This window comes from Triturus cristatus, chromosome 1_2 (assembly GCF_964204655.1).
Source record: "Triturus cristatus chromosome 1_2, aTriCri1.1, whole genome shotgun sequence".
Taxonomy (NCBI): Eukaryota; Metazoa; Chordata; class Amphibia; order Caudata; family Salamandridae; genus Triturus; species Triturus cristatus.
In genome coordinates this window covers 1,164,584,264-1,164,608,618 of record NC_140580.1, presented here as the reverse complement: position 1 = coordinate 1,164,608,618, position 24,355 = coordinate 1,164,584,264, and the positions used below count along the sequence as shown (strand labels likewise).

Genomic DNA, 24,355 nt, shown 5'->3' with positions numbered 1-24,355 from the left:
AGTGGATTTCCTGACTTCTCAACGGCCATTGTGAGTCCCCAGCAAAGCTGTGGCGAGTGGACCCCACGAGAGACGAGGAACAGCAATACCCGGGGACCGTGCACTATTGTCGAGTGCAATCCTTTCACGACGTTCTACGAACTTGTGCTTTGGACCATTTGAGGCCCAAGCCTCCAGCAGGTTTTGCAGCGAAAATCAGAGGCCTACCCCGTCCCGAGTGATCGTGGGCTTCTGTGAAGCATTTCCTGAAGAGGCGTCTTCGCGATCACTTGCCCGCTGGCTAGTGCAGTGCTTTCCAAAGTGTGTGTCCCGACACAGTACTATGTCGCCTCCCCTGTGTGGGTGTGTCGCGCGACGATGACGTCTGCGTGCATATTAGGGCGAATGCTTGCCTTCGGTGACGCAGTACAGTACATCGACCTACGCAGAGGAAGGAGAAGCTGAGCGCTGCGGCCTTGTTCCCATTCCGACGCTCCCCAGGCACTCGGTAAGCTAAATCTTCGGTACTTTAAAACTCTGTTTAGGCCGCACAGGGATTGCATTTACAAGAAGGTCAGATTTCAACACACCCTGTAATTGCCGGTTGGTTTAAAGACTGAACTACCCCTCCCGTAGCCCCCACCCCCTCCAGTGTAGATTTCAGCAGGTCAAAGCTGCTTGGCTCCAGGGTATCAGACTTGAACGGTGTGATAAATACCATCCATCCATACCCGACAAGTATTTTACCATTCTATCTAGAAAAGAAAACTCGAGATAACCATCAAAATCCGGCATTTACAGCCTTTGAAATGTAATTTTAAAGCCGCAAATACAATACAAAGGCCATAACGAGTATCCTGGAGTTTTCTACATTCTTCCTATTTTAATGTAAAGTTAAAAGATGTAGAATTACGATGTCGAAAAGGAGCCCAGAAGACTTTACACTAACTATTTATTAAAGTGCCATAATCTAATCTGCCCAGAAAATTACATTTTGTGCAAATGGTCGATGTTTTTCTCAGAAAAGTGTTTCTACCATCTCTCCGGAGTACTCGTAATCAAAGGATGGAGCCTGGCAGGGTGTTCTGATAAAGTCAACAAGAGAGATTAATCATGGCGGTAATTGTGAAGGGATGTAAAGTTACTTACCATTGGAGTTTAGGAGTGTGAGATGAATGAGATCACTTGCCATTGTTTTTGAATTGGAGCATTTATATTTGACTTTGATAAACAAAACCAAGACTCTTCACATGCAAAGCGGCAATATAACTTTTAAGAACAGAACCTTGCATATTACAGTAACGTGGTCTTTCTTCACATTCGTGCTGACAGCGCCTTAGTACCGGTCAAATTTAAAGAAATGGACCATGAGTTTGACTCGGAGTAGCTAATGCTTAGTATTCCTAAGTGTTTGGTAGCATACATAAAGAGCATATTTTGCATGCTAAAAACACACACTGTAATTATTTGTTTCCTGAGCCGCTCGTGGTGGTTTTTTTTTCATTTCTGAACAGCTCCTGACAAAGCACTGTATGTTATTTGCAACTTCATAGTCTGTTTTTTTTTCCAAAACAGATGTTTAACACATGAACTTTATTCCCTTAACACGTGCCCTTTCCCTTGTCTACTTGGTTTTAATTTTTGTTGGATTACTGATATTACTCGAAATTAACAGCCCCCCTCCATGAGCGTGAATGAATATGGGTCAGCGGAGCCTCTGGTCTGAAACCATGGCTGCCCTGAAACCACTGTAACCCAGCAGTAAGTAATTAGCCACCTTTCAGCAAAGAAAGTCCTTGCTTTGCACAGTGAACAGTGAGAGACATGCCCCACTGCCAAGAAATACACTCTGCTGTGTGGCACTTCATCACTCTGTTGTTCTATCACTCACTCTCCTCCCTGCGTGACACCATCAGACATTCTCCTCTGTGTCTGTCTCCATCACTTCCTCTCCATCACTCACTCTCTTCACTCACTCTCCTCCCTGTATCTCCATCATATAATATCCTCTTTGTCTCTCTCATCACTCATTCTCTATCACTCACTCTCCTCTCTATGAGTCTCCATTAGATGATGCCCTTCAAGTCTCTCCATCACTTCCTCTCTATCACTCACTCTCCTGTGTGTCTCCATCACAAAATATTCTCGCTGTCTCTCTCCATCAATCATTTTCTATCACTCACTCTCCTCTGTGCGTGTCTCCATCAGACAATATTGTCGTTGTCTCTTTATCACTCTCCTCCCTGTGTCTCCATCATATATTATCCTCTTTGTCTCTCTCATTGCTCACTCTTTATCACGGACTCTCCTCCCTGTGTGTATCCATCAGATCATCTCTTTTGAGTCTCTCCATCACTTCCTTTTTATCACTCACTCACTTCCCTGTTTCTTGCTTTGTCATTTCCTTCCCCTTTTATCTTTATCTCTCGCACTCTTTTCTTCCATTCTCGACCACACAAAGGTCTCTTCTCCATCACTTATGTCCACTCCTGTCCCCATCATTCTTTCTCTGTTGCTGCCTTTCTCTGTTCATCACTCCCTCTAGTCCGTCTCCTCCACCCACCCTGTACTCACTCGTCTTTTCCTCGATCACTTCCTCTCACACTCCGTTTGTCTCCATCCATCCCTCTCCGTCTCTCTTTCTGAGTCCCTCACTTCTCCTTGTTCTCTCCCCATCCCAATTCTTCGGTGCCGTCACTCCTGCAGACTTTAATGTCATTCCCTCTATCTGTAGTATTATTCCCCCATCTCTTTCTTCGTCCTGTACACTCTCTCATCAGTGCCATCTCTTCTATCTGTTTCTCCTTTATCTGCTCTCGGGTCTCGACCTTTATTTCTACAACATTCTCTTCACTTTCTCTGCACATCTTTCCTAAGTATCTATTTTTGTTCTCTCTTCCCCGATCTCCTTCTTGGGTGCCACGTCAGGGGTAATAAGCGCTATATAAATACAATTACAGTGACTTCTGTAATGGACGGCCGCTGCCTCTCTCTCTCTGCATTGCTGTCTCCTCTCCACCTCTCTCTCCTCACCTCTCTTTCCCTTCTCCTTCTACGTCAATCAACTCCTTCATGCTCTTCGGGACCTCTCTTACTTGCCTTCTGTTCACTGATCACCCTCCCCAGTCTGTCTCAGTTTCACCATCACCTTCTCTCCCCTCTCAGACTTTCCCAACCTTTTCGCCCCCTCCAAGGCTTCACCCCTGATCTGTCTCTGCCTCTCGTCCTCTCCACCCGGCTCATTTCAGGACTTGTACACCCGCTCTACCCTCCTCGCAGCCCCCCGCTCGAGGGGGGCTGCGAGGAGGGTAGAGCGGGTGAACACGTCCTGAAATGACATTACAACACCTTCTTACAATACCCCGCTTTTGCCATTTCCGCATCATTCATCAACATAAATCTGCTGCATATCATCCCTACCTTCCCATATTTTCCTCACTACATCATTTCTTTCCCAGTACAGTGCCACCCTCCTTATATTCCTGCATAGCGGTGCAGTTCCATGCACACACAACAGCCGGGTTGGACTGGGACAGAAAATAGTCCTGGCATCAAATAAAAGTGCCCCCCCCATTAGTGAATTATATTGCTAGTAAAGTGGCCAATGTTTGAAAATGAGGGCAGTTGCGACACAGCGAATGAGTGATTCGTAAGGTATTCGCTTCTTTGGGTCATCTCTGTGTGTGCGAGTGTGTGTATGTGAGAGAGCGTGTGCTCGAGTCTGGAAATATCACATATTTGTATGCACATTTATGCCTAGCAAACACTAACAGACCTGGGGCTGACCAGGCTGCTCTAAATTTCAGAAGATACTTTTCCATTAATGTGGATCATGTAGTCACAGAAGCAAGCTGCCTCAGTTCGGCTTCTCTAATTATAATCTAGACATTCATTTTTAAAGCTGCGCACTTGAAGAACCATGTTCAAATAACCTGTGTTACATGCTTACCATCCAAAAAGGCTTCAGTGTCATAGCAGAGGAATATGTGGTTGTTTATGTGATTGTTTCTTGATTGCTTCCTGTTCAAATAAGTAGATTAAAAATTAGACATAAATAGTTTTTTTAGGAAAGTAAGCAATCTAGTTTGGCGGGGAAGACCATGGCATGGAAATGTAAGGGCCTTCTGAAAAAGGATGGAATATAATTGTGGGTTCTGGACAGCTCACTTGGCATCCTGAGTCTGTCCGAGCCTGTGTCAATGCAGTTATTACTTCTGTCCCCCCCTTATGCTGAGAGCTCTGATTTCACATGATTATCTACTACTCAAATCCTGAAATGTTACTAGAGAGAATGAGGACTGTAAGCAAGGCGTAAGAATGTTAAACTCCGTATCTCATGTTCTTCCTATCTCTAGATTTCCACATTTCTTCATATTCCAGGAAGGCAAACAGAAACTCAAAATGGATAAGTTTATAATTAGAAAGCGAAAAGCTGGCGACGATGGCGTTTGCGAAGAACAAAATGTAGCAGCTATTGAGTAAAGTACCCAAGAATCAACTGAGCGGTCTGTCTCAGTATGTAAGAAGTTTAAAGGGAAAATCTCCAATCCTCGTTTATATAATAAAGTTTATATGAAACTGGGGTTCACATTTTCTGGTAATGAAAACCATCCTTGCCCCCAGTGTTTAGTTTGTGGGGAAAAACTTGCAAATGAAAGTATGGTACCAAATAAATTAAAACAACATTTTACCACAAAACACAGCCATTTGTCAGAAAAACCAGTAGAATACTTTGAGCTGTCTAAAACTATAAGGAAGCAGTCTGCATCATTCACAAAGAGAATGAAGACATCAGAGAAAGATCAAAAGGCAAGTTACTTGGTTGCTCAAATAATCGCCAAAAACAAGGAACCACACACTGTTGCCGAAACCACCATAAAGCAATCTTGCTTTGCTCTTGTTCGAACAATGTTTGGGGCAGAATTAGAGATAGAAGTTAATACAATCCCTTTGGCAGATAACACAATTGGAAGACTTATTCAAGATATGTCTGCTAACGTTAAGCTACAAATGAAGGATATTTTCCAAGGCGATAATATGGTTTTTGCATTGCAATTAGATGAATCAACGGATGTCAGTGGGTTAGCTCAATTACTGGTTTTTATACATTTCATTCATAGTGACAGAATTATTGAGCAATTCCTGTGTTGCCAAGAACTTCCCTTGAGAACTAGAGGTGAGGATATATTTAAAACTTTAGATTGCTTCATGAAGGAAAATAATTTGCGCTGGTTAAATTGTGTCGGCATATGCACGGATGGTGCACCCTCAATGGTTGGCTCAACAAAAGGTTTTATAGCTTTAGCAAAGAAAGAAAATGCAAATATCATATTTACTCACTGCTTTTTACATCGCGAGGCACTAGTCGTGCAAACCATTGGAAATGAATTACGAAAAATTATGGACAAAGTGATTCAAATGGTCAATTACATTAAAATCAGACCTCTTAAATCACAAATATTTGCTCATATTTGTGAACAAATGGGGGCAAGGTTTAAAAAGCTCCTACTGCACACAGACGTTCGTTGGCTCTCAAGAGGTCGCGTGCTTTGTCGTGTATACGAATTGCGGGAAATGATGCTTAAACTTTTTGGGGAAAATCAGCAACACGAATTCTGCGATCTAATTCAAGACAAACTTTGGTGCACAAAATTGGCATATCTTGCTGACATATTTGAACATTTGAATAAAATGAACACCGGTATGCAAGGAATAGGAGAAAATATCTTAACAGCAGTAGATAAAAATTTGTGCTTTGAGAGACAAAATAAAAATTTGGGAAAGGAAAGTGAGAGAAGGCAGTTTTGAAATGTTTTCCAAAACTGAGGAGTGCCATCTGAAAAATGAGATCAGCCCGCTGATTGTTGACCTTTAAACATTGCTCGGAGAAAAAGTTTATCATTACTTCCCAAATGTTGAAATCCAAGACTATGATTGGATCAGAAATCCATTTCTTTCAACTGCAACTGGGAACTTTAAGTTCATGATGCATGCAGAGGGTGATTTAGACAGCTTTTGGGTTTGTGTTACAAAAATGCATCCAAACATAGATAACAAAGCGTTAAATATTCTCTTACAGTTTTCTACTACATACATTTGTGAAGTATCCTTTTCAACAATGACAAACTTAAAGACACTGAAACGTGGATGCTTGAAAATGCTTGATGATGAAATGCGAGTGTCTTTATCAAATATTCAACCAAATATTGACCAGCTGTGTTCATCCTACCAGCCTCATATATCTCATTAAAATAGTAAGACAAGTGCTGCTGTTTTTATTAAAATGTTGTAATTCTTGTGCTATGAGAGACAAGAGCTATTTGGAAAAGCAAAGTGAAAGAGGAAATTTTGAAATGTTTTCCAAAACTGCTGAGTGCCCGCTGAAATGTGATATCAGCCCCTTGATTGTTGAGCATTTTTTACATTGGTCGGAGAGAACCTTCATCATTACTTACCAAATGTTAAAATGCCACACAAGGTAGTGGTGGATACGTTGTCGCACATTCAAAAAGGTATTATCAAATATTAGGGAATTCAGATCAATTGAACACAATCGTGTAAGAGTCAAACGTATGTTAGGTGCCAACTCAGGGTGAGATACCCCACTACCAAGAGTATCAGTCACAAAAGCCACCTAATGATTTGTACTATATATACAGAAATGGAAACCCTGGCACTCTAGTTATATACATATACAGTTTCTAAATGTAAATCTCTCAGAACAGGAAAACAAGATGATGTGAAGAAATACCCCCTGACACAGAGAACGTCCAGGAGAGTATATGTTGATTATTCAAACACTAATTTATTAATTGGTAAATGACCAAAGGCATGATTAATAACATTACATCAGATATCAAAAGTGTTCATAAAGGAGGAGCCTAGCGCTTGACCAAGATGGCCACGTGAGCTCCGAGCTCCCGAGACCCTCGCGCCCTCCGTCGACTATCCTGTCTCTAATCCTGTCGGTATGCATGGCATCGTGTGGATGACCTGTCAGGGAGGCGATTGATGCTATCCGCGGTCGGATCGCCCACCGGGAACCGGACTTATGCCTGGCGGAAGATTGCGGCCTATCTCCGAGGGATGCCAGGAGCTAGAGTTGGCAGGATGCCCGACTTCTAGTTGAACAACAACGGCCAGGCGAGGTGTGAACTGTCGGACGGCGGTCCCCGTCCTTTCACTTTCGCTTTCTCTCCCTTTGTCAGCCCTGCCCCTGGAGAGCTCTTGGTGGCTTTATTACCCTATGGACGCTCTGCAGGCTACTCTGGTGGCCCACTGCAGAACTGATCACCCCTGATTCCTTTCATTGAGAGGGACCCGTCTTATCTGAACCGACCTGCTTGGTATCAACCATGTCGGGCAAAGCAGAGGTGGTTCGGCTGAAGGCTAAGTCTACCAGGCGGGGAGCCTATACCCAAGTCAATAGTATGGACCGCTATGCTCTGCAGAAGGGATCACCGAGTGGGTCGAGCCAGTCGCCGGATACCCAGAAGGAGGCCTCGCCTTTGGCTCCGGAGCTCTCACTACAGGATGTCATGGGCGCGCTCGAAGGGATGCAGACCTCGATTGGGAGACAGTTTGATGCCCTGGCGCATAAGGTGGATGCCATCTTGGTGGATGTTAACCTGATCCGTGCGGACTTGGGCAAGACGAATGAACGGGTTAGGACCCTGGACCTCAAGACCACGGGCCTCACCGATGATGTCACGGAACTGCAGATCGAGGTTCGTAAGCTGAGGACCGAGAGTGATCTCGCCGCCCGCCGGCTGGAGGAGTTTGAGAGCCGGGCCAGGCGCAACAACGTGCGCGTCATCGGGGTCCCGGAGTCCTCGGATGAGGCTTCGGTTGACCTGCTTGTCGAGGACTTGGTGCTTAATCATCTGAAGCCCAAGGGTCTTGGAAAGTTCTTTGCGGTTGAAAGGGCCCATAGAGTGCCGGGTGGGAGGCCCAAGGTGGGTGCCCCACCGAGGCCGATCGTCGCTCGGCTCTTTCATTTTCGAGATCGGGACGCTATCCTGCAAGCATCGAGGGTGACGGGCCCGGTCCCCTTCCAGAACGCGTCGGTGAATTTCTACCCGGACTTCACCCAGCAGGTGCAGAGGCAGAGACAGGGCTTTCTGGGGGTGAAGAGGCAGCTTCGGGAGAGGGATCTGAAGTATGCCATGCTCTTCCCTGCCAGACTACGTGTGGTGCACGAAGATCGGACATTTTTCTTTGACTCTCCTGTTATGGCCGATGAATGGCTGGACGCTTTGCCCCGACGACGGACGGGGGAGGACATTGCCGAGGATGGGGACAGTGGCCGGGATGGGCAGGGCTGATTTTTCGGAGCCGGTCTGACTCGATTTGGCTATATTTGAAGACTTGAATAGAGTGCAGTCAATGCGGAGGGCGGCGGGAGGACGAGGGGTGCTCTTTTCCTCCCTTAGGGTACTTTTTGTAGATTTTTGGGGTTTTTGTAGGGCGACAGGCACACTGCAAGTTGGGGGGGCTTTGTAAGCTGCCGCAGGGGTGCAGGGTGGGGGGGGGGTTTCTGGGATTTTGGGTTTGTTGTTGGGGGGTTTATTTCTGCAAGGCAGGATGATTCTTTCCAGGACTGTTCCATGGTGGCTCTTCGGGAGTGGGGTGGGCCTCTTTACGTTTGAGGATGGGGGGTAGGGGTTTAAGTGTTATAAGCTGGAATGTTAATGGTTTGGGGGATCGCATTAAGCGTGGGATTGTTTTGCAATTCTTGAAACGGTCAATGCCGGATGTTGCCTTGCTGCAGGAGACGCACCTTATTGGTAATACGTGCTATGCTCTGAACAGGAAGGGTTATAAATTCATAGCACATTCGGGATTCTCCTCTGGGTCCAGGGGTGTGGGCATCCTAGTCAGAGCCTCGCTGCCATTTGAGGTGGACTCCACCATTGTTGATGATAGGGGGAGGTTTGTGGCGGTGGCGGGGCGGTGGGAAGGAAGAACTTTGGTTTTAGTTTCGGTTTATGTCCCGCCGGCCCTGCAGGCCTCCACGTTCACAGATCTGGGTAGGGCCCTGCTGGATCTCCCGGGGGGTATGCTTGTGGTGGGAGGTGATTTCAACGCTGTTGGCTCCGGCCTGCTGGATAGATACCCGCCCAGAGACACAGGGGGGGCTCAGAGGTGGCTCCCAGACTTCCTAAACACGCTTGGCCTGATAGACTGCTGGAGGCTCCGGCACCCAACACAGAGCCAATACACGTTCCACTCCGGGGCACATGGTAGTCTCTCCAGGATTGATTACCTACTCACTCTGGCTGCGCATGCCTCATTGGTCTCCGAGGCGAGGCACATGGCGCGTGGTATATCTGACCACTTGCCGGTTTGGATCCGGCTGGATCTAGGTCGGGAGGGAGGAGGAAGGGTGGCCCCTATCAACCCGTGGTATTTCCGAGACCCCAAGATGCGCAGCGCGCTGGTAAAGAAAGTAGATAATTTTTTCAAGGATAATCAGGGATCCGTGGACTCGGCAGTGTCGCTGTGGGAAGCATTTAAGACCGTGCTCCGAGGGGAAGCCCTCTCCCTAGTAGTAGCTGCCAAGCGGCGGACAGATGGCGAGGTTCTGCAGGTTGAGGAGGAGATCGCGGCTCTGGAGGGAGCGCTGGAGGAGGAGGTTACAGAGTCCTCACTGCATGCGCTTTGCTTGAAGCAAGCTGAGTATAAGGACCTGGTGACGAACGCCGCTAAGACCCTCAGTAGGGAGCAGCAGGGCCGATTGTATGATGTTGGTGACAAGGCAGGGAAACTCCTGGCTTGGCTGGACAAAAAAGAACGGGTCAATAGAGTTGTGCCAGAGTTGACGGGAGAGAGGGGAGAGGCGATTGTGGAACCTGAGAGGATTGTACAGTGTTTCTCGGACTATTTCTGTAGGGTTTATGCCTCAGTGTCGGATGGGCCGCCCGAGGACTCGTCTGACCTCCTCCGTGATATCGAGTTGCCCTGTCTCTCGGACATAGATAGGGAAGATCTAGATGGTGACATAACGGTTGACGTGGTGGCGGGGGCTATCCGCGCATTAAACTCGGGTAAGGCCTCGGGACCGAACGGTTTGCCGGTCGATTTGTACAAGCTATTTCCGGATAGGGTCGCCCCTCACCTGCGCGCCATGTTTATGGAGGCGCGGGGGAGTGGGACCCTCCCGTTGGACCAGCGACTGGCGACGATCGTGGTTATACACAAAGAGGGCAAACCCTGAGATAAGTGCGCCTCATATAGGCCTATCTCACTTCTTAACGCAGAGCCGAAAATTCTGGCTAAAATCCTGGCGACCCGATTAATTAGGGTACTCGGTGACTTGGTCCACCCGGATCAATCCGGCTTCATCCCGCACCGAAACACAGCGTTAAATCTTCGGCGCCTTCATGGTGTAATCGCCAGGGCGGACACACTGCGTGAACCAGCTATTGTGGCGTCTCTTGACGCCACGATGGCATTCGACACGGTGGAATGGGCATATTTGTGGGCCGTGCTGACCAAGTTCGGCTTTGGCCACGGTTTTGTGAGTTGGGTGAGGTTGCTGTATGAGGGGCCACTTGCGAGTGTGGTGGTGAATGGTCGGGCGTCGACTCCGTTTCAGCTTGGGAGGGGTACCCGGCAGGGTTGTCCCCTGTCGCCTTTGTTGTTCGCCCTCGCCCTTGAGCCGCTGGCTGCGTGGATACGTTGGCACCCGGATATACGGGGCCTTAGATGGTCGCCTGACCACGAGGACCGTATTTCGCTCTATGCCGATGATATCCTGCTGTATCTTGCCTCACCCAAGAAATCACTTATAGTGGTCTGTGACGTACTCACATCTTTTGGTAGGAACTCGGGTCTTGTTATCAACTGGAGTAAATCATATTTGTATGTTCTTAGTGGCGAGGTTCCCCCGATCCCTAGAACATGTTCGATGCAGGTCGCTCAGCAGGGCTTCGTGTATTTGGGGATCTTTATCTCCATGGACTCTGCTGTGCGATATGAGAAGAACCTGCTCCCCCCCCTGGCACGCCTTAGGAGGGATGTTGAAGGCTGGCGGAGGCTGCCGCTCTCCCTCGTTGGGCGTGCGGCCCTGTTCAAAATGATGTCGCTTCCCCGCTTCCTCTACGCACTGCAGAATACTTTGGACTGGGTTCCGGCCAAATACTTTCGGGAGGTCGAAGGCCTCCAACGAACGTTGCTTTGGGATGGGCGGCCGCGAATAGCTATTGCAAAGTTGACGCTTCCATGGTACGACGGGGGCATTGCGCTCCCAGACATCCGACGGTACTATTGGGCCACCCAGCTGAGTGCGATTAACCATGGGTTTTATGGCCCTGCCCTCAGCCCTGGGTATGCCATGGACAGGTGGTTGTTGCGTGGTGGTAACTATTACAGGGCGTTGTATTCGCGGTCCTTGGACTCGTCCCTCACGGGGCCCACTGCTGTGGCGGTGCGAGTGTGGAAGATGGCAACTGACTCGCTGGGCTGGAAGGATAGGCTCACCCTTGCTACCCCGCTATTTGAATCTGAGAGACTGGGTAGGCTTTGGCACACAAAAGGCTTTGACAAATGGGACTTGATCGGCATCTCCAGGGTCGGAGATGTCCTGATTAAGGGGAGGGTGAAGTCCTTTGAAGAGTTGCAGAAGGAGTATGAGCTGGGGCCATCTGAGTTTTTCCGCTATATTCAGGTGCGTCACGCCCTCCGATCAGTCCTCATAGAGGGTGAGAAGGTGCCTGAGTCCTCTCCTTTGGAGGACCGGGTCCTTGATGGCCATATGCCCGAGAGCACGATCTCGCTCATCTATAAGAAACTGATCAACGTTCGGGCGGATATGCTTCTGGGGTTGAGGGACCAGTGGGCTAGTGATGGCCTCGAGTTGGATGACGAGGATTGGCAGTCTGCTGTTTCCTCTCCTAAGGAGGTTGCGATCCCGTCGCGTCTGAGGCTGGTGCAGCTTAAAATACTGCATCGAGTGTATGTGACGGGGCCAAGGCTGGTTCACATGGGATTCTCGGAGGACGGCCTATGCAGGAGGGGATGTGGTATGGTGGGTACTTTCCTGCATATCATTTGGGAATGTGGTGTCATCACGGAATTTTGGAGGAGAGTCCATGCAGTGATGGGGGAGGTGACAGGCATTGCTATGCAGCCGGAAGCGCGGTGTTGTCTACTGAATGTCTGGGGGCCCACTGATCATAATGCGGCGCAGACCCAATGGGTGACTCTGGGCAACATGGTCGCTAAGAGAGATATCGCGCGATTGTGGGGCTCTGCGGGGCCCCCCACATTGACCGCGTGGAAAGAAAATATGGACTGGAGTATGTTAAGGGAAAAGACGGTCTATTGCGCTAGAGGCCGCCCCCGGAAGTGGCACGCCATATGGGGGCGGTGGAATCAATACAGGGGGGGAATATGTCTTGCCCCGGATCTGGAGCCTCCCGAGGAACAGCTTTCCTCCTAACCTTCTTTCCAGCCCAGTATGGTTAATGGACTTTTTGGCCTCTACAGTCCCTCTTCTTCCTCTTTACTTTGTACTGTAACTGTTAGATGAGTGGGGTCCGGCCTCCCCTGGGGGGCTCATCATGGGCTTTCAGTGTTCTTGCCTTGCTGGGGTTTGTTGTGCGTTTTTGTGTTTAATTAAAATTGAACCTTTGCACTTCTCCTTTCATGGTACTGGGGATGCATCTCTGTTTCTATATATCGATGCTGCCGAACCTCCGGGTTGTCGGCTGAATAGCTGTGTCCTGACTTTTGAAAATAAAGGTTTTTATAAAAAAAAAAAAAGTGTTCATAAAAGTGATTAGTTCTATGAAGTTCTTGAGAGTCCAGTTCTTGTCATGTAGAGCATCAGAAACAGCCAACGCGTGTTTCGTCACCACCGTGACATCCTCAAGGCTTAAGTAGAGCTCACACAAGGGCTTCAAAGTCTCTACTCCCATGTTGACTCAAATATCCTGGATAAATGCAGATTCCCAGGTCCACATTCCAATATTCAAACCGATTTCAAAACGCTAAAACCCTTTTTGTTTCACAAGGTCTGGAGTCAGAATTGGATGGAAATCGAATCAGATGTCCCATAATATTACGAAGTAATCACTCAATAGTACAAGATAATGGTCGCCGCTGTCATCAGAAAATGTGTATCCACAAGTTAGGGAACCATGATAAGGTCCTGGGGAAATGACTCCATGTAGTCACGACCAAATAGTACCCTGCCATCCGTTGTTACCCATGAAAATGCTTAGTGACGAAATGCAAGTGTCTTTATCTAATATTCCACCAAATATTGACCAGCTGTGTTCAGCCTATCCACCTCATGCATATCAATAAAATAGTAAGTGCTGTTGTTTTTATTCAAAGTTTTTCATTCTTGCACATATTTACATATTGTTACTCATAAAGGACATGTTTTGGGAATGTATGTGTGTTATATTACAAATCTTATTTTTTTTTTTAAATCAATGAAAGGTTTGTGAGATATGCTGTGTCCCCATACATTTTGATATTTACAATTTATATGGTATATAAGTATTTGTCCTGATCTCTTATATCCCGTTAATTTTACCTCAAAGTATTGAATGGAAAAACATATGACTTGTCTTATTTTCTGTTGCCTTTTGGCGCGCTGCGATGTGGAAAGCGGTCCCACCTGAGTTCAATGCGCAGAGACCGGCTGATAAGTTGAATGATTGTTTTACCACTCACAATTCCCCTTCCTGAACGGATTTTTGTATAACTCATATTCAGTAAGGCAGCAGGCGGACTTTGTGCATGGTTGAAAGGGTTGGCAGTGCGTGCACCCCCCTTTTTATGCCGTAAATCACTGGGGCATGTGTCAATGTGTGCATGATTATATTTTTGTTTCAGGCACAAACCTAACCTTGCTTACACCCAGTTTTGCCAGTCACTGTCTTTGATAGAACAGATTCATATTTGCTTTATTAACCTTGTCTGCTTTCTCAAATTTGCTTGAAAATGCACCATTTACCCACTATTTTTTCAAAATTTTCGCGGGGGAGATCGCCCCCGAACTCCCCTGAGGTGTTTCGAGCTCCGCTCGCTCGCATTACCGTGTCGCAACTTCAAGAATGTCTAAAAGGTGTGTCACCAACATGAAAGGTTTGGAAAGCTGTGGGCTAGTGGGTCGCCCGAAGACTTTATCGACTAAAAGGGCTCCCCTGGTTGCTCCAGGTCTGCCCTCACTCACCCTCGCTGGGTGAGTCCCTCAGACCTTGCTGGTCTGCACCATCGACTTTCTTCAGTCTACACGAGACTTGCAGTTGACAAGGCTTGTTGGCTCCAATCCGGATGCCGACACCTGCACCAGCTGCAGACGTCGTTGGGACACTCCGAATCCAGCTGCTGGTCATCGTCGATCCTTCCTGGACCTCGTGAGTGAAGAGTCAAAACACAATCGACAACCTGAAATCACGCGCCATCTGTGGTCATCCATCTTCCTGGCCACCGGTCACTGACAAGTGACTTTGAACACTGTCCCTTCAATTTTCAGGTCTTCTGCATCTTGAATCCACCCTTGGATTCGACCGGACACTTCTTCAGTCGACGGAAGCAGCAAGTCTTCTTTGGTCTCCATAGAAAACAGCGACGCGACCAGACACCAAAAGACACCTATGCACCCGGCTTCCCTGGGTGAGGTAACTCGTGCACTCCAGTGCCCTAGTGTGTGTTGGTCCTCGAAATACTTACCTTGTATGTGGCTTGCTTGTTGACTTCCTCAAAGTACCCTAAAACTTTAAAAATCAAACCGCGACTTGCTCCATTGTAATCAATAGGGAACCCGCGGCTGTGTTCACACACTGCACGCGTCGACCGTGGGCCTGTTACTTACCTGCTAACACTGCAGTAGTGAAGCCCCAGTGATTCCCCAGGCCCTAGGCGTGGTCATTTTGCAAGTCGACATTCTTATACCATTTTTTTAGTATATGATCTGGTACGCCCCTAGGGCTCCACCCATATTTGTGCTTAATTTATTGTGAAACGTTAACATTTGAATCTGTACCTGGCTTCTAATCTCAAAGAGATTAGTAGAGTGTGTCTAGTAATAAATACATATATATTTGATATATATACCTGTGTGGTGTCCTTTCATTTGGTAATTCAAGAGATTATAAGGTAAAACAAGCTGCTTTACATTCCTCTGAGACTTAGCCTGAAGGCTGCTCTCCACAGCTACCACTAGGATAGCTTTCTTTAAAAGGTTGTCTTAAACCTATCTACCATAAGAGTCGAATGTGACTGGTGCAAGGTGGCCACTATAACTAGTGACCAGCATATGCCAGGCCAACTTCTCACAGACAAGGTCACTCCTTTCTTTGTTTCTACCACATCTACATCCTCTCTCTTTTCTCTTTCGTTTTTCAATTGTTCAACACAACTTCGGATATGCACAACATGATTAGCAATTACAATCACATCACTCATTGGTGGGTTTGTCCATTACCCAAAGTTCCTCACGCATCTTGTCCAACTTGCAGCGTAAGACAAATTGGTCCCTTATGTTTCTCATTAAGGGCACCAAATTGCTGAAAGTTTCCTCAATGCTGTAATGTACTGCTTTACTGTCTTGTGCTTCTTCTGCTAAAATATCTTTCAAAAATTGTGCTGACCCAAAAAAGTTAAACCAAGTACTTTTTACTACAGCCTTAAACTCATTTAAACCATGTTCTTCCCCATGAGTGAGTCATGCATGTGCGCGGTCCACACTATGGATGCTGTAGCCTGTGAGAAGGACGACGTCTAGGATGGGAGAAAATGTGGGCAAGAACCATGTTTCTGTAATGTAGGGGGCGTTAAGCATGTGACTATTGATGAGGACTGTGATGTCTGGAGTACTACCGAGAGAGTGTTGATCAACATATTTTGGAATGTGTGCTCTGTAGGTAGTCTGAGGGTGTGTGACAGTTAGTGGGCTGTGTGCATGGTTGGATGTATGTCTTGTGTGAATGCTATTTAAGTGTCAGGGATATCTATGTCTGGATGTGTTTGGGGAGGGGGGGGGGGGGGGGTTGGCTGTATGGGGTCCTGGGTGAGACATATGATAAAATCTCTCCTTAGACATTTCAGAGGAACAGGGGTTTTGCCTCGAGGACCTTCCTGACTAAAAGGCCCAAACAGGTGATGAACATTATTTTATATACATCTCATAGAGACTTCTAAACACAGATTCCTTTTCGTAGATATATCCCCAGGCGATTTATCCCCAGGCGTCAGACCAGTAGGTGGTGTCATCCGGCTCTGCGTTGGCCGTGCAGGATGGGAAATGCACGGTACCTACATAGGCGCCACACCAGCACGCTGACATCAATGCTTTTCTTTCTGTGCCCATCAGCACAGTTCATGAGAGCTATCCCCAGTCAATTTCTGACTAACCTTTTTTTAACCAGATTTTTAAGATTATTCTCCTGTGTGCTAGGAATGTCCCCTAAAAAGCCTACAAACTTCAAGCCATGTGGTACCTATCACAGGCAGATTTCTGTGACAGCCCCACATTTGGCTTGCTTGTGCTTCTTGAAGCATGACCATGACTCCAAGACCTGCGAGGACTGCCACGTCATGAACCCAAAGACGCCACAGGAACGTTCCCTGAAGCTCCTTGCCACCCGACATTAGATGACCCCATGACCCTCAAGATCCCGGTCACACAGAAAGCCCCAGGACTATTCGCGGAGCCGATCACAACAGTCATCGTCCCAATTGAATTTGTCATGCAAGTCCCACAAGCAAAAGAAGTTAAAGTGTTCCAAGTCATTGGACGAGGCACGGGAACGACAACACCACTCAAAGCCTAGCTCCTCCGCAGAGCCTGTGCTTGGGTCCCCTCCACGCCTCTCAAAGGTTTCCAGAGCTAGAGCAACCCCGCCCAACTAAAGGAGTTCTACAAGGCTATGCAGCATATATTGGGAAGCCCGACCCCTCTGGAGTGTCTTTGGGCCCTATAGGTTCGGAAGGGGCCCTTAATGGATTCCCACCAGCAGGTCCGCCCTCAGCACCAGTCGCACCCCTTGGATTTGGTGCTGGATCTGTAGCAGCTCCACCAAAGAGACCACAACCTTCCTCGGAGCCCGCTCCAGTGCTGCTGTTTCTGGCACAGCTGACAGCACATGGAAGTGCATGCTCAATCATCATAGCCGACTCCGATACGAAACCAGATGAGCATTGTCTGAAGCAGACGCTGGGCCCAACCAGTCCCATGCCCTCCAAGTCAGCCTGGAGAGGGAGATGATTGAGAGGGGTCTGAGGACCCTTATGGATACCATCATCCCTTTGAGGAACCAGAGGACAACTGGTATGATGATTTGGTGGATGCCAGTGGTTTGGATACCTCACCAGAAACTGTTTTGGTCTCTCCTCTCACTGTTGCTACGGAAAAGGTAGCCTCTTTTGCTAGGGTGATGAGGAGGGCGGCAGAGGTCCTGGGAGCTTCAGCTGCCCTCAGTGGCAGTCAAGAATGTCTTGACGGAGGAGCTTCAGCCAGGAGTTGCTGCCTCCAAACCTTTACTCCTATTCTATGAAGACCTTACAGATGTACTCTTTGGGGCCTGGTCCAAGGCCTGCACAGGGCAAATGGTTGTTGCCATTGCTCCACTCCTGGAGACCCGTTTGCTCACCCAGCACCGTAATCCGTAGATTTTAGAGGTCCAAGCCTCCAACTCTCATGTCTTAACCCTGGCGTGTTCCCTACAAACCCACTGAATAGGTAACGCGAAAGGTTGGATACCTTCGGCAAGAGAATGTTCTCTTCAGCCAGCCTAGCACTGGGTTTGGTGTATACAGCGTGCCTTTTAGGCCGATACACCCACACTATGTGGGACTCAGTTTCATAAGAGCTGCCTTTGGTCTCAGAGAAGGCCCGAGCTATGCTCACTCAAGCATTTGCTGATGGGCGAGATGCAGCAAAGTTTACCATAAGATGTGGGCTGGACACGATCGACTTGCTGGGCAGATCGAATGCATTGTCGGGTGCACTTAGACGCCATGCCTGGTTAAAAACTTCTGGCTTTCCTGGGGATGTCCAATCTTCCCTAATGGACATGAACTTTGAGTGCTCTACCCCTTTTGGCGAAAAACCACTCAGCGCTGGAGCGTTTTAAAAACAGCAGAGCTTCGGCCAGGTCCTTGAATCGATCCATGCCCCCCTCCACTGCCAACCCCAGTTTGGCATTGGTCTCCTCCGTTGGTATGACCACCAACTGCGTTCTTATCCACCCAGCCACCAATCCCAGCAGGCTTTCTAGCCTTTTCATGGCCGCGATTACCACAGGCCAGACAAGGAAACCAGCCAGAGGTTGGGTCAGTCCACCACCCCTCATGCAGTTGCAGGCTCAAAACCCCTTTAATTTGCCCTTACACCAATAGTGTACTACCAGTGGGAGGCAGGATTCACCATCACCTGTCCTTACTGGCAGTCCATCACATTGGACAAGTGGGTTTTACATATTACCTGGAGAGGCTACTCCAAACCTTTCCTGGAACCCCCCACCCATGCCACCCACTTACGAAGAGATGACTGACGACTACCTCTCCTTGTTCCGTCAGGAAGTGTTAGCCCCTTTCGCCAAAGGGACCATAGAGAGGGTGCCGGCATCAGAAGTAGGTTGTGGTTGCTATTCCTGCTGCTTTCTGGTTCCAAAAAAGGATAGAGGCATCTGTCCTATTCTAGACCAGCGCTTTCTCAACTTCTTCCTAAAGGAGAAATTCAGAATGCTCACCCTAGTACCGATCCTGTCTGCTCTGGACCCTGGAGGACACTGTTAGACTTGTTGGACACATATTTCCGCATCCCTGTCTTGTCTGCCCACAGATGTTACCTGCAGCTCACGGTGGGTCACAAGCATGCTCAGCTCGCTGGGCTAGCTTTGGTCTTACCAGTTCCACTCAGGTGTTCACCAAGGTGATAGCGGTGGTTGCAGCACATCTGTAGAAGCCGGGAGTTCCAGTCGCCTTACCCTACCCCGACGATTGGCTACTGAAGGCAGGCTCATCCCAGGCTGTCGTCTCCCACCTTCAGACTACGGCGGACCTCCTGCATTCAACATGCCAAAGTCAAAGCTGACTCCCTCTCAGAAGCTCCCTTTCATCAGGGCTGTGGCGAGTACAGAATATTTAAACTGTTATTCTGATGTGTCAGCCTTTATTTTACATTTCAGTGAGGCTGACTTGGAAGCTGTTGAGCCTAATGGTCTCCTGCATCCTGCTAGTGACACATGCGCATTGGCACATACGGGCTCTGAAGTGGGCCTTGAAGTTCCGGTGGGCACAGCATCAGGGGACTTCCTCCCAGATCTTGAAGGGAACTGCAAATTATCTACAGTGGTGGCAGACAAACTGCAATTGGGTCAGCGGCAGACCAGTCTCCCTTCCCCAACCGGAGCGGACTGGGGTGACAGATGGGTCACTTCTGGCCTGGAACGGCCCCATAAGCGAGACGGTGATCAGAGGCCTCTGGCCTCTGTCAGAGTACAGCCTCTAACAAACTTGTTGGAGCTCTGGGCAATTCGATTGGCATTGAAAGCCTTTCTTCCTTCGTCCAAGGGAAGGCTGATGCAGGTGTTCACGAACAACACCATTGCCATGTGGTACTGCAAGAAACAGGGTGGGGAGGAGTTGTGGACCCTCTGTAGAGAGGCCCAACGTCTCTGGACATGGCTGGAACGTCAGTACATTTCCCTAGTGGTTCAACTTCTGGCAGGCTCTCTGAACACCATAGCAGACAACTCAGCCACCGATGCCTATACGATCACAAATAAGAGTCTCCACCCAGAGGTGGTGCTCGGTCTCTTTCAAGACTGGGGAGAGCCCTGGTCAGATCTGTTTGCCACCACTAATAACATGCAATGTCAGCAATTCTGCGAGCTGGAGTTTTCAAGGGAGCTCTTGTTCGGAGATGCTTTTCATCTCAAGTAGAGATTCGACCTCCTATATGCCTTTCTGCCGATACCACTCCTGCCCAGAGTTCTCAAGAAGCTCAGAAACTACCGAGCCCAAGTCATTCTTGTGTCTCCAGATGGGTCACGGAGAGTCTGGTATCACGAACTCCTGAGCATAAGCATCAGCCTTCTGATCAGGCTGCCCTTTTGGGAGGATCTTCTGTTGCTGCAGCAGGGAAGAGTCTTGCACCCGAACCTGGGCACCATCCGCCTTTATGCACCGAGACTGGGGGTGGCAGTTGACAGCTTTCAACCTTTCTTCCGAAGTCTGTGACGTTATTCTGGCAGCCAGGCGTCCCTCCACCAAGACCAAGGTCAGAGAACCAATTAGAACAGAAAGTACTGTAGGATCGAATGGGCAAAATGCCCATCATGACTGAATTGACTGTCCAGACAGTAATGATTAGGGACTGTATGCAAAGACGTCCACGTTGATGAGGGACAACTGGGCCTGGGGCCACAATACCAGTGTGCAATATTCAAAACCCAATCAATATTGATGAAGTTTTTACTGCAATCATTAAATGTCCTTGGTAAGGCGACAGGCGCAGATGGGGTCCCGGCAGACATTTTTAAGTCCAACATGTCCCTAGGGGCCCAATTATTAACAAATGTATTCAGAGCGGTAAGTCAGGGCCCTATCCCCGATTCTTGGAGGACCGCCCTTTTGGTTCCTTTATGTAAAAAAGGGGATAGGTCCCAACCAATATTTTATGGACCAATCTCACTTACTGATACAAGTGCATACATTTTGAACTGAGTTCTGTCGCCCCATCTTGAAAACTGGGCCTCAAACAACATGTTATCTGATGTCCCATTCGGGTTCAGACCTTGCCTGAAGACTATAGATCAATGTTTAAATCTCTACCTAATACTGGAGAAGTACACGAGGGATAAAAATGAATCCGTGCACTTGACTTTTATAGATTAGTCAAGTGCATTTGATCTTGTGAGACGCACAAAGCAGTGGGACCTAATGGGAGCGATGGGTGTAGAACATGATCTTTTAACCCTTATTTGTAGCTTACATCAAGATCTGTCAGGAAGGGTCATAAATCAATTTTTGGTAGAAAACGGGAAGGATGTCCCGTGAATGGGAAAAAAGCGGGTACCCATTCTATCGTATGCGGAAGTAGTGGTGCTGATCGCTCGTACAGCAAACGGGCTTCATATTTTATTATATCTATTCCTAGAATTCATGAGGGACCTTGATCTTCAAGTTAATTATACAAAGGCCTTCATAATGATGATTGGACGCCCAAGCACTAAGTCTATAAATTTTAAAATTGGGGGTCACATTTTATCAAATGCAAAAATAATTATTATTTAGGACTTCTTTTTAATAATTCTTAGTTGGGCACCTTTATTAACCCTAAGGCTGCAACTTTTTAATAGGAACATGGAAGCTTTATTATAGATTCACCAGAAAACTGCAGAATAAACCAATACTAGAAACGTTGAGCCTTTACAGGACCGAGTGCAACTCAGTTGGTTTCTATGGTGCCAGGCTGTGGGGTTTAAGCAAGGCTGGGAGTCTTCAAACAGGGGAAACAGTTTTACTCTTAGTCCGCGCTTTGTTCCAAGCAGCACGGCCACTTTAATCTATCATTAAGAACTAAGGCTGACATACCTGGAAGACTAGATTGCCTCTGCTACCCTACTACTCTGGATTCAAATTCAGGTTATACGAGAGTGTCTTCACCAGAACTGGTTTGGTTGATTGCCTGGCATTAGATAAAGCTTCCCAGATACCATGGCTTTCTTAAATAAAAAATACATTTAATCTATTAGGACTTGGGGACCTGTTTGACAATCCCTCCTCGATTAGACCTAAGCATAAATTGACTGTCAAACAATCTTACCTGCCTTCGTTCTGGCACTGAACGGTTGCTTAAAACAACCAGAATGAAAAGAGCCAGGTGGGGCGGCAGATCTTTTACACACTTGGCACCCAAGCAATGGAATTCTATGCAAAGGGAGTGTAGATTCAAGGAATCGGAACCCATTTTCCGTAAAAAGATTAAGTCACGGCTCTTTACTCAATTCCATTATCCCCCCGTGGCTTTGGTATTGGTTGCTCCACTAGTGCTGGGAAGCCCCTGGGCAGTCATGCACTCTATAAATACCCTAAACAAAAACAAACTGTATAAACACCCTTTTGGAAAGTGCTCAGGCCATGGATTCTATTAGGTATAATTGGATATCTACAACATATTGCATTGAGCCCTATTTAGGGTGGATTGAGAATCCCACACATTGACATTGGTTAACTACACTAAGATTGGGTACTTAAATGTGCCTTTCCGTCTCCAGGGCTCAGGAAAGAGGAGCTCCTGCCATGCGGGTGTGACGGGTTTTTTTATACAGAGCACTTGTCACTTTATCTTATTTTTCCCTTTATACAAGGGCAGAGATTTGATTTAATTTCTTATAGAGCGCCTGAATCACCGCCTCAGGGGTATCTCCGCGCTGTTGGATTGCTGCTACCAGTCACATATGCAGAGGGTTAGAACAGTAGGGTTTTAAGGTGTTTACTAAACTGTAAGTAATCCTGACCGAGTCGGAGGTGCACTGGTAGTGCATTCCAGAGGGTAGGGGCTACATGGAACAAAGCTTCCCCTCTCAGGCGCTCGTTCCTATAGCGAGAAGTGAAAAGGAGAGATTCGAATCGTGAGCGGAGAGATCGGGTCGGCAGGTAGTTGGAAGGTAGAGATGCTACTTTTTGGTACCAATCTTACGCCAGTTAAACCTTAGAAACTACAAGGAGGGGTTCATATTTTTGCAGTCCTTGGGCTCGAGGGATCTGTGCGTTTCAATACTAAATTTGATCAAATGTGCCTTTTACATCTGAAAACGTTACAGAACTTAAGTTGTTATTCCAATAGATGCATGATGTCTACCAGAGTTGATTTCAATTTCTTTTTATCATCACGGCATTGGATGTTGAATTTTTATTTTTTAAGACTGACTTTACGTTTTATCGTAGCTTTCTGTTTTGCAATTATCTTCTTTATCTGCATTGACTGAACCCAATTAATAGAGCAGGGCTTATCTAGGTGAAGCCGAAAAGTTTAGAATAAACTAAAGCACTGATAAGAGCACATAGCAGACCCAAAATAAAGTTTGTGTCCTCCTGTGTTATGCTTCGTTTTTCTTTTCTTCCTTTGAGCTCCACTTTTTAAGGCCATCTAACCCTAATGTTTTGCCTGTCACTTGTTGTATTACAATAGAATCTATTCATGCTCCAGGCCATTTCTAACATGTTTTTAATTATAAAACGCCTTTGCTATTTTAAAATGTATTTCACGTTTTATGTTCTTAAGCTGTTTGCACTTTATTACCTGGGGGCTGTTTTATATGCTCATTTGAACCCTTTTTCGCTCTGCTTTAATTTATTACAAGTTCAACGCAATCTGTAGCATTTCCAATGAACTGCTGGAGGATGTACATTGATCACTGAGCTGTGTTTGTGGTTTTATGTTTTCACTTTCATCGACTTTCGGCCCTATAAAGTTTATTGATTGAACTCACCAGCAGGGCTTGCCTCTATTACTATACAACTTGGAGGGCAGCGGCTGCCTGTCCCTCCTTATGGAACTCTCAAGCAGGGCTTGCCTCTATTACTATACAACTTGGAGGGCACCGGCTGCCTGTCCCTCCTTATGGAACTCTCAAGCAGGGCTTGCCTCTATTACTGTAGAATAGATACCCAAGCAATACCTCCCCGAAGGTGGGTCATCGAACTGATGAGAACAAAAAGGCCTGCAGGATCGAATGGGCACAATGCCCATCACGACAAACTTGACTGTCCAGACACTAATGTTTGGGGAATGTTTGCAAATACGCCCACGTTGCTGCCTGACAAATGTCTGGGTGGAGTAGAAGTGGCCTCTTCTGATCATGTCCAATGTCAAGGCAGCGGAATATGTTTCCAGGCCTTCTAACCAGGTCGCTCACTTTGATGGCTGTGCAGATGATGGACCAGCCACGGCACATCGCGTCATTACTTGGATAGATGCAATGGCACCGGCTGCCAGTGTTGCCGGTCATGGGTGTGCAGGTGATGGCTGATGGGTCGGCTGTCCTCTGCTCTAGGGGCTTTCATGGTATACTTCTCTTGTTGATGCGGGTCTCAGGTGGACTGGGGGTACAGCCCTTTCATGGGGCTTTCATGGTATACTTCTCTTGTTGAGGCGGGTCTCAGGTGGACTGGGGGTACAACCCTTTCATGGGGCTTTCATGGTATACTTCTCTTGATGCTGGTCTCCGGTGGACTGGGGGTACAGCCCTTTCTTGGGGCTTTCATGGTATACTTCTCTTGTTGATGCGGGTCTCAGGTGGACTGGGGGTACAGCCCTTTCATGGGGCTTTCATTGTATACTTCTCTTGTTGATGCGGGTCTCAGGAGGACTGGGGGTACAGCCCTTTCATGGGGCTTTCATGGTATA

General features: G+C 47.5%; 1 protein-coding gene across 16 annotated transcripts in view; it reads right to left on the bottom strand.

The window, feature by feature from the left end:
* FNBP1 (formin binding protein 1) overlaps positions 1–24,355 on the bottom strand; it is a 975,957-nt gene that overhangs the window by 702,193 nt on the left and 249,409 nt on the right. The window lies entirely within an intron of this gene.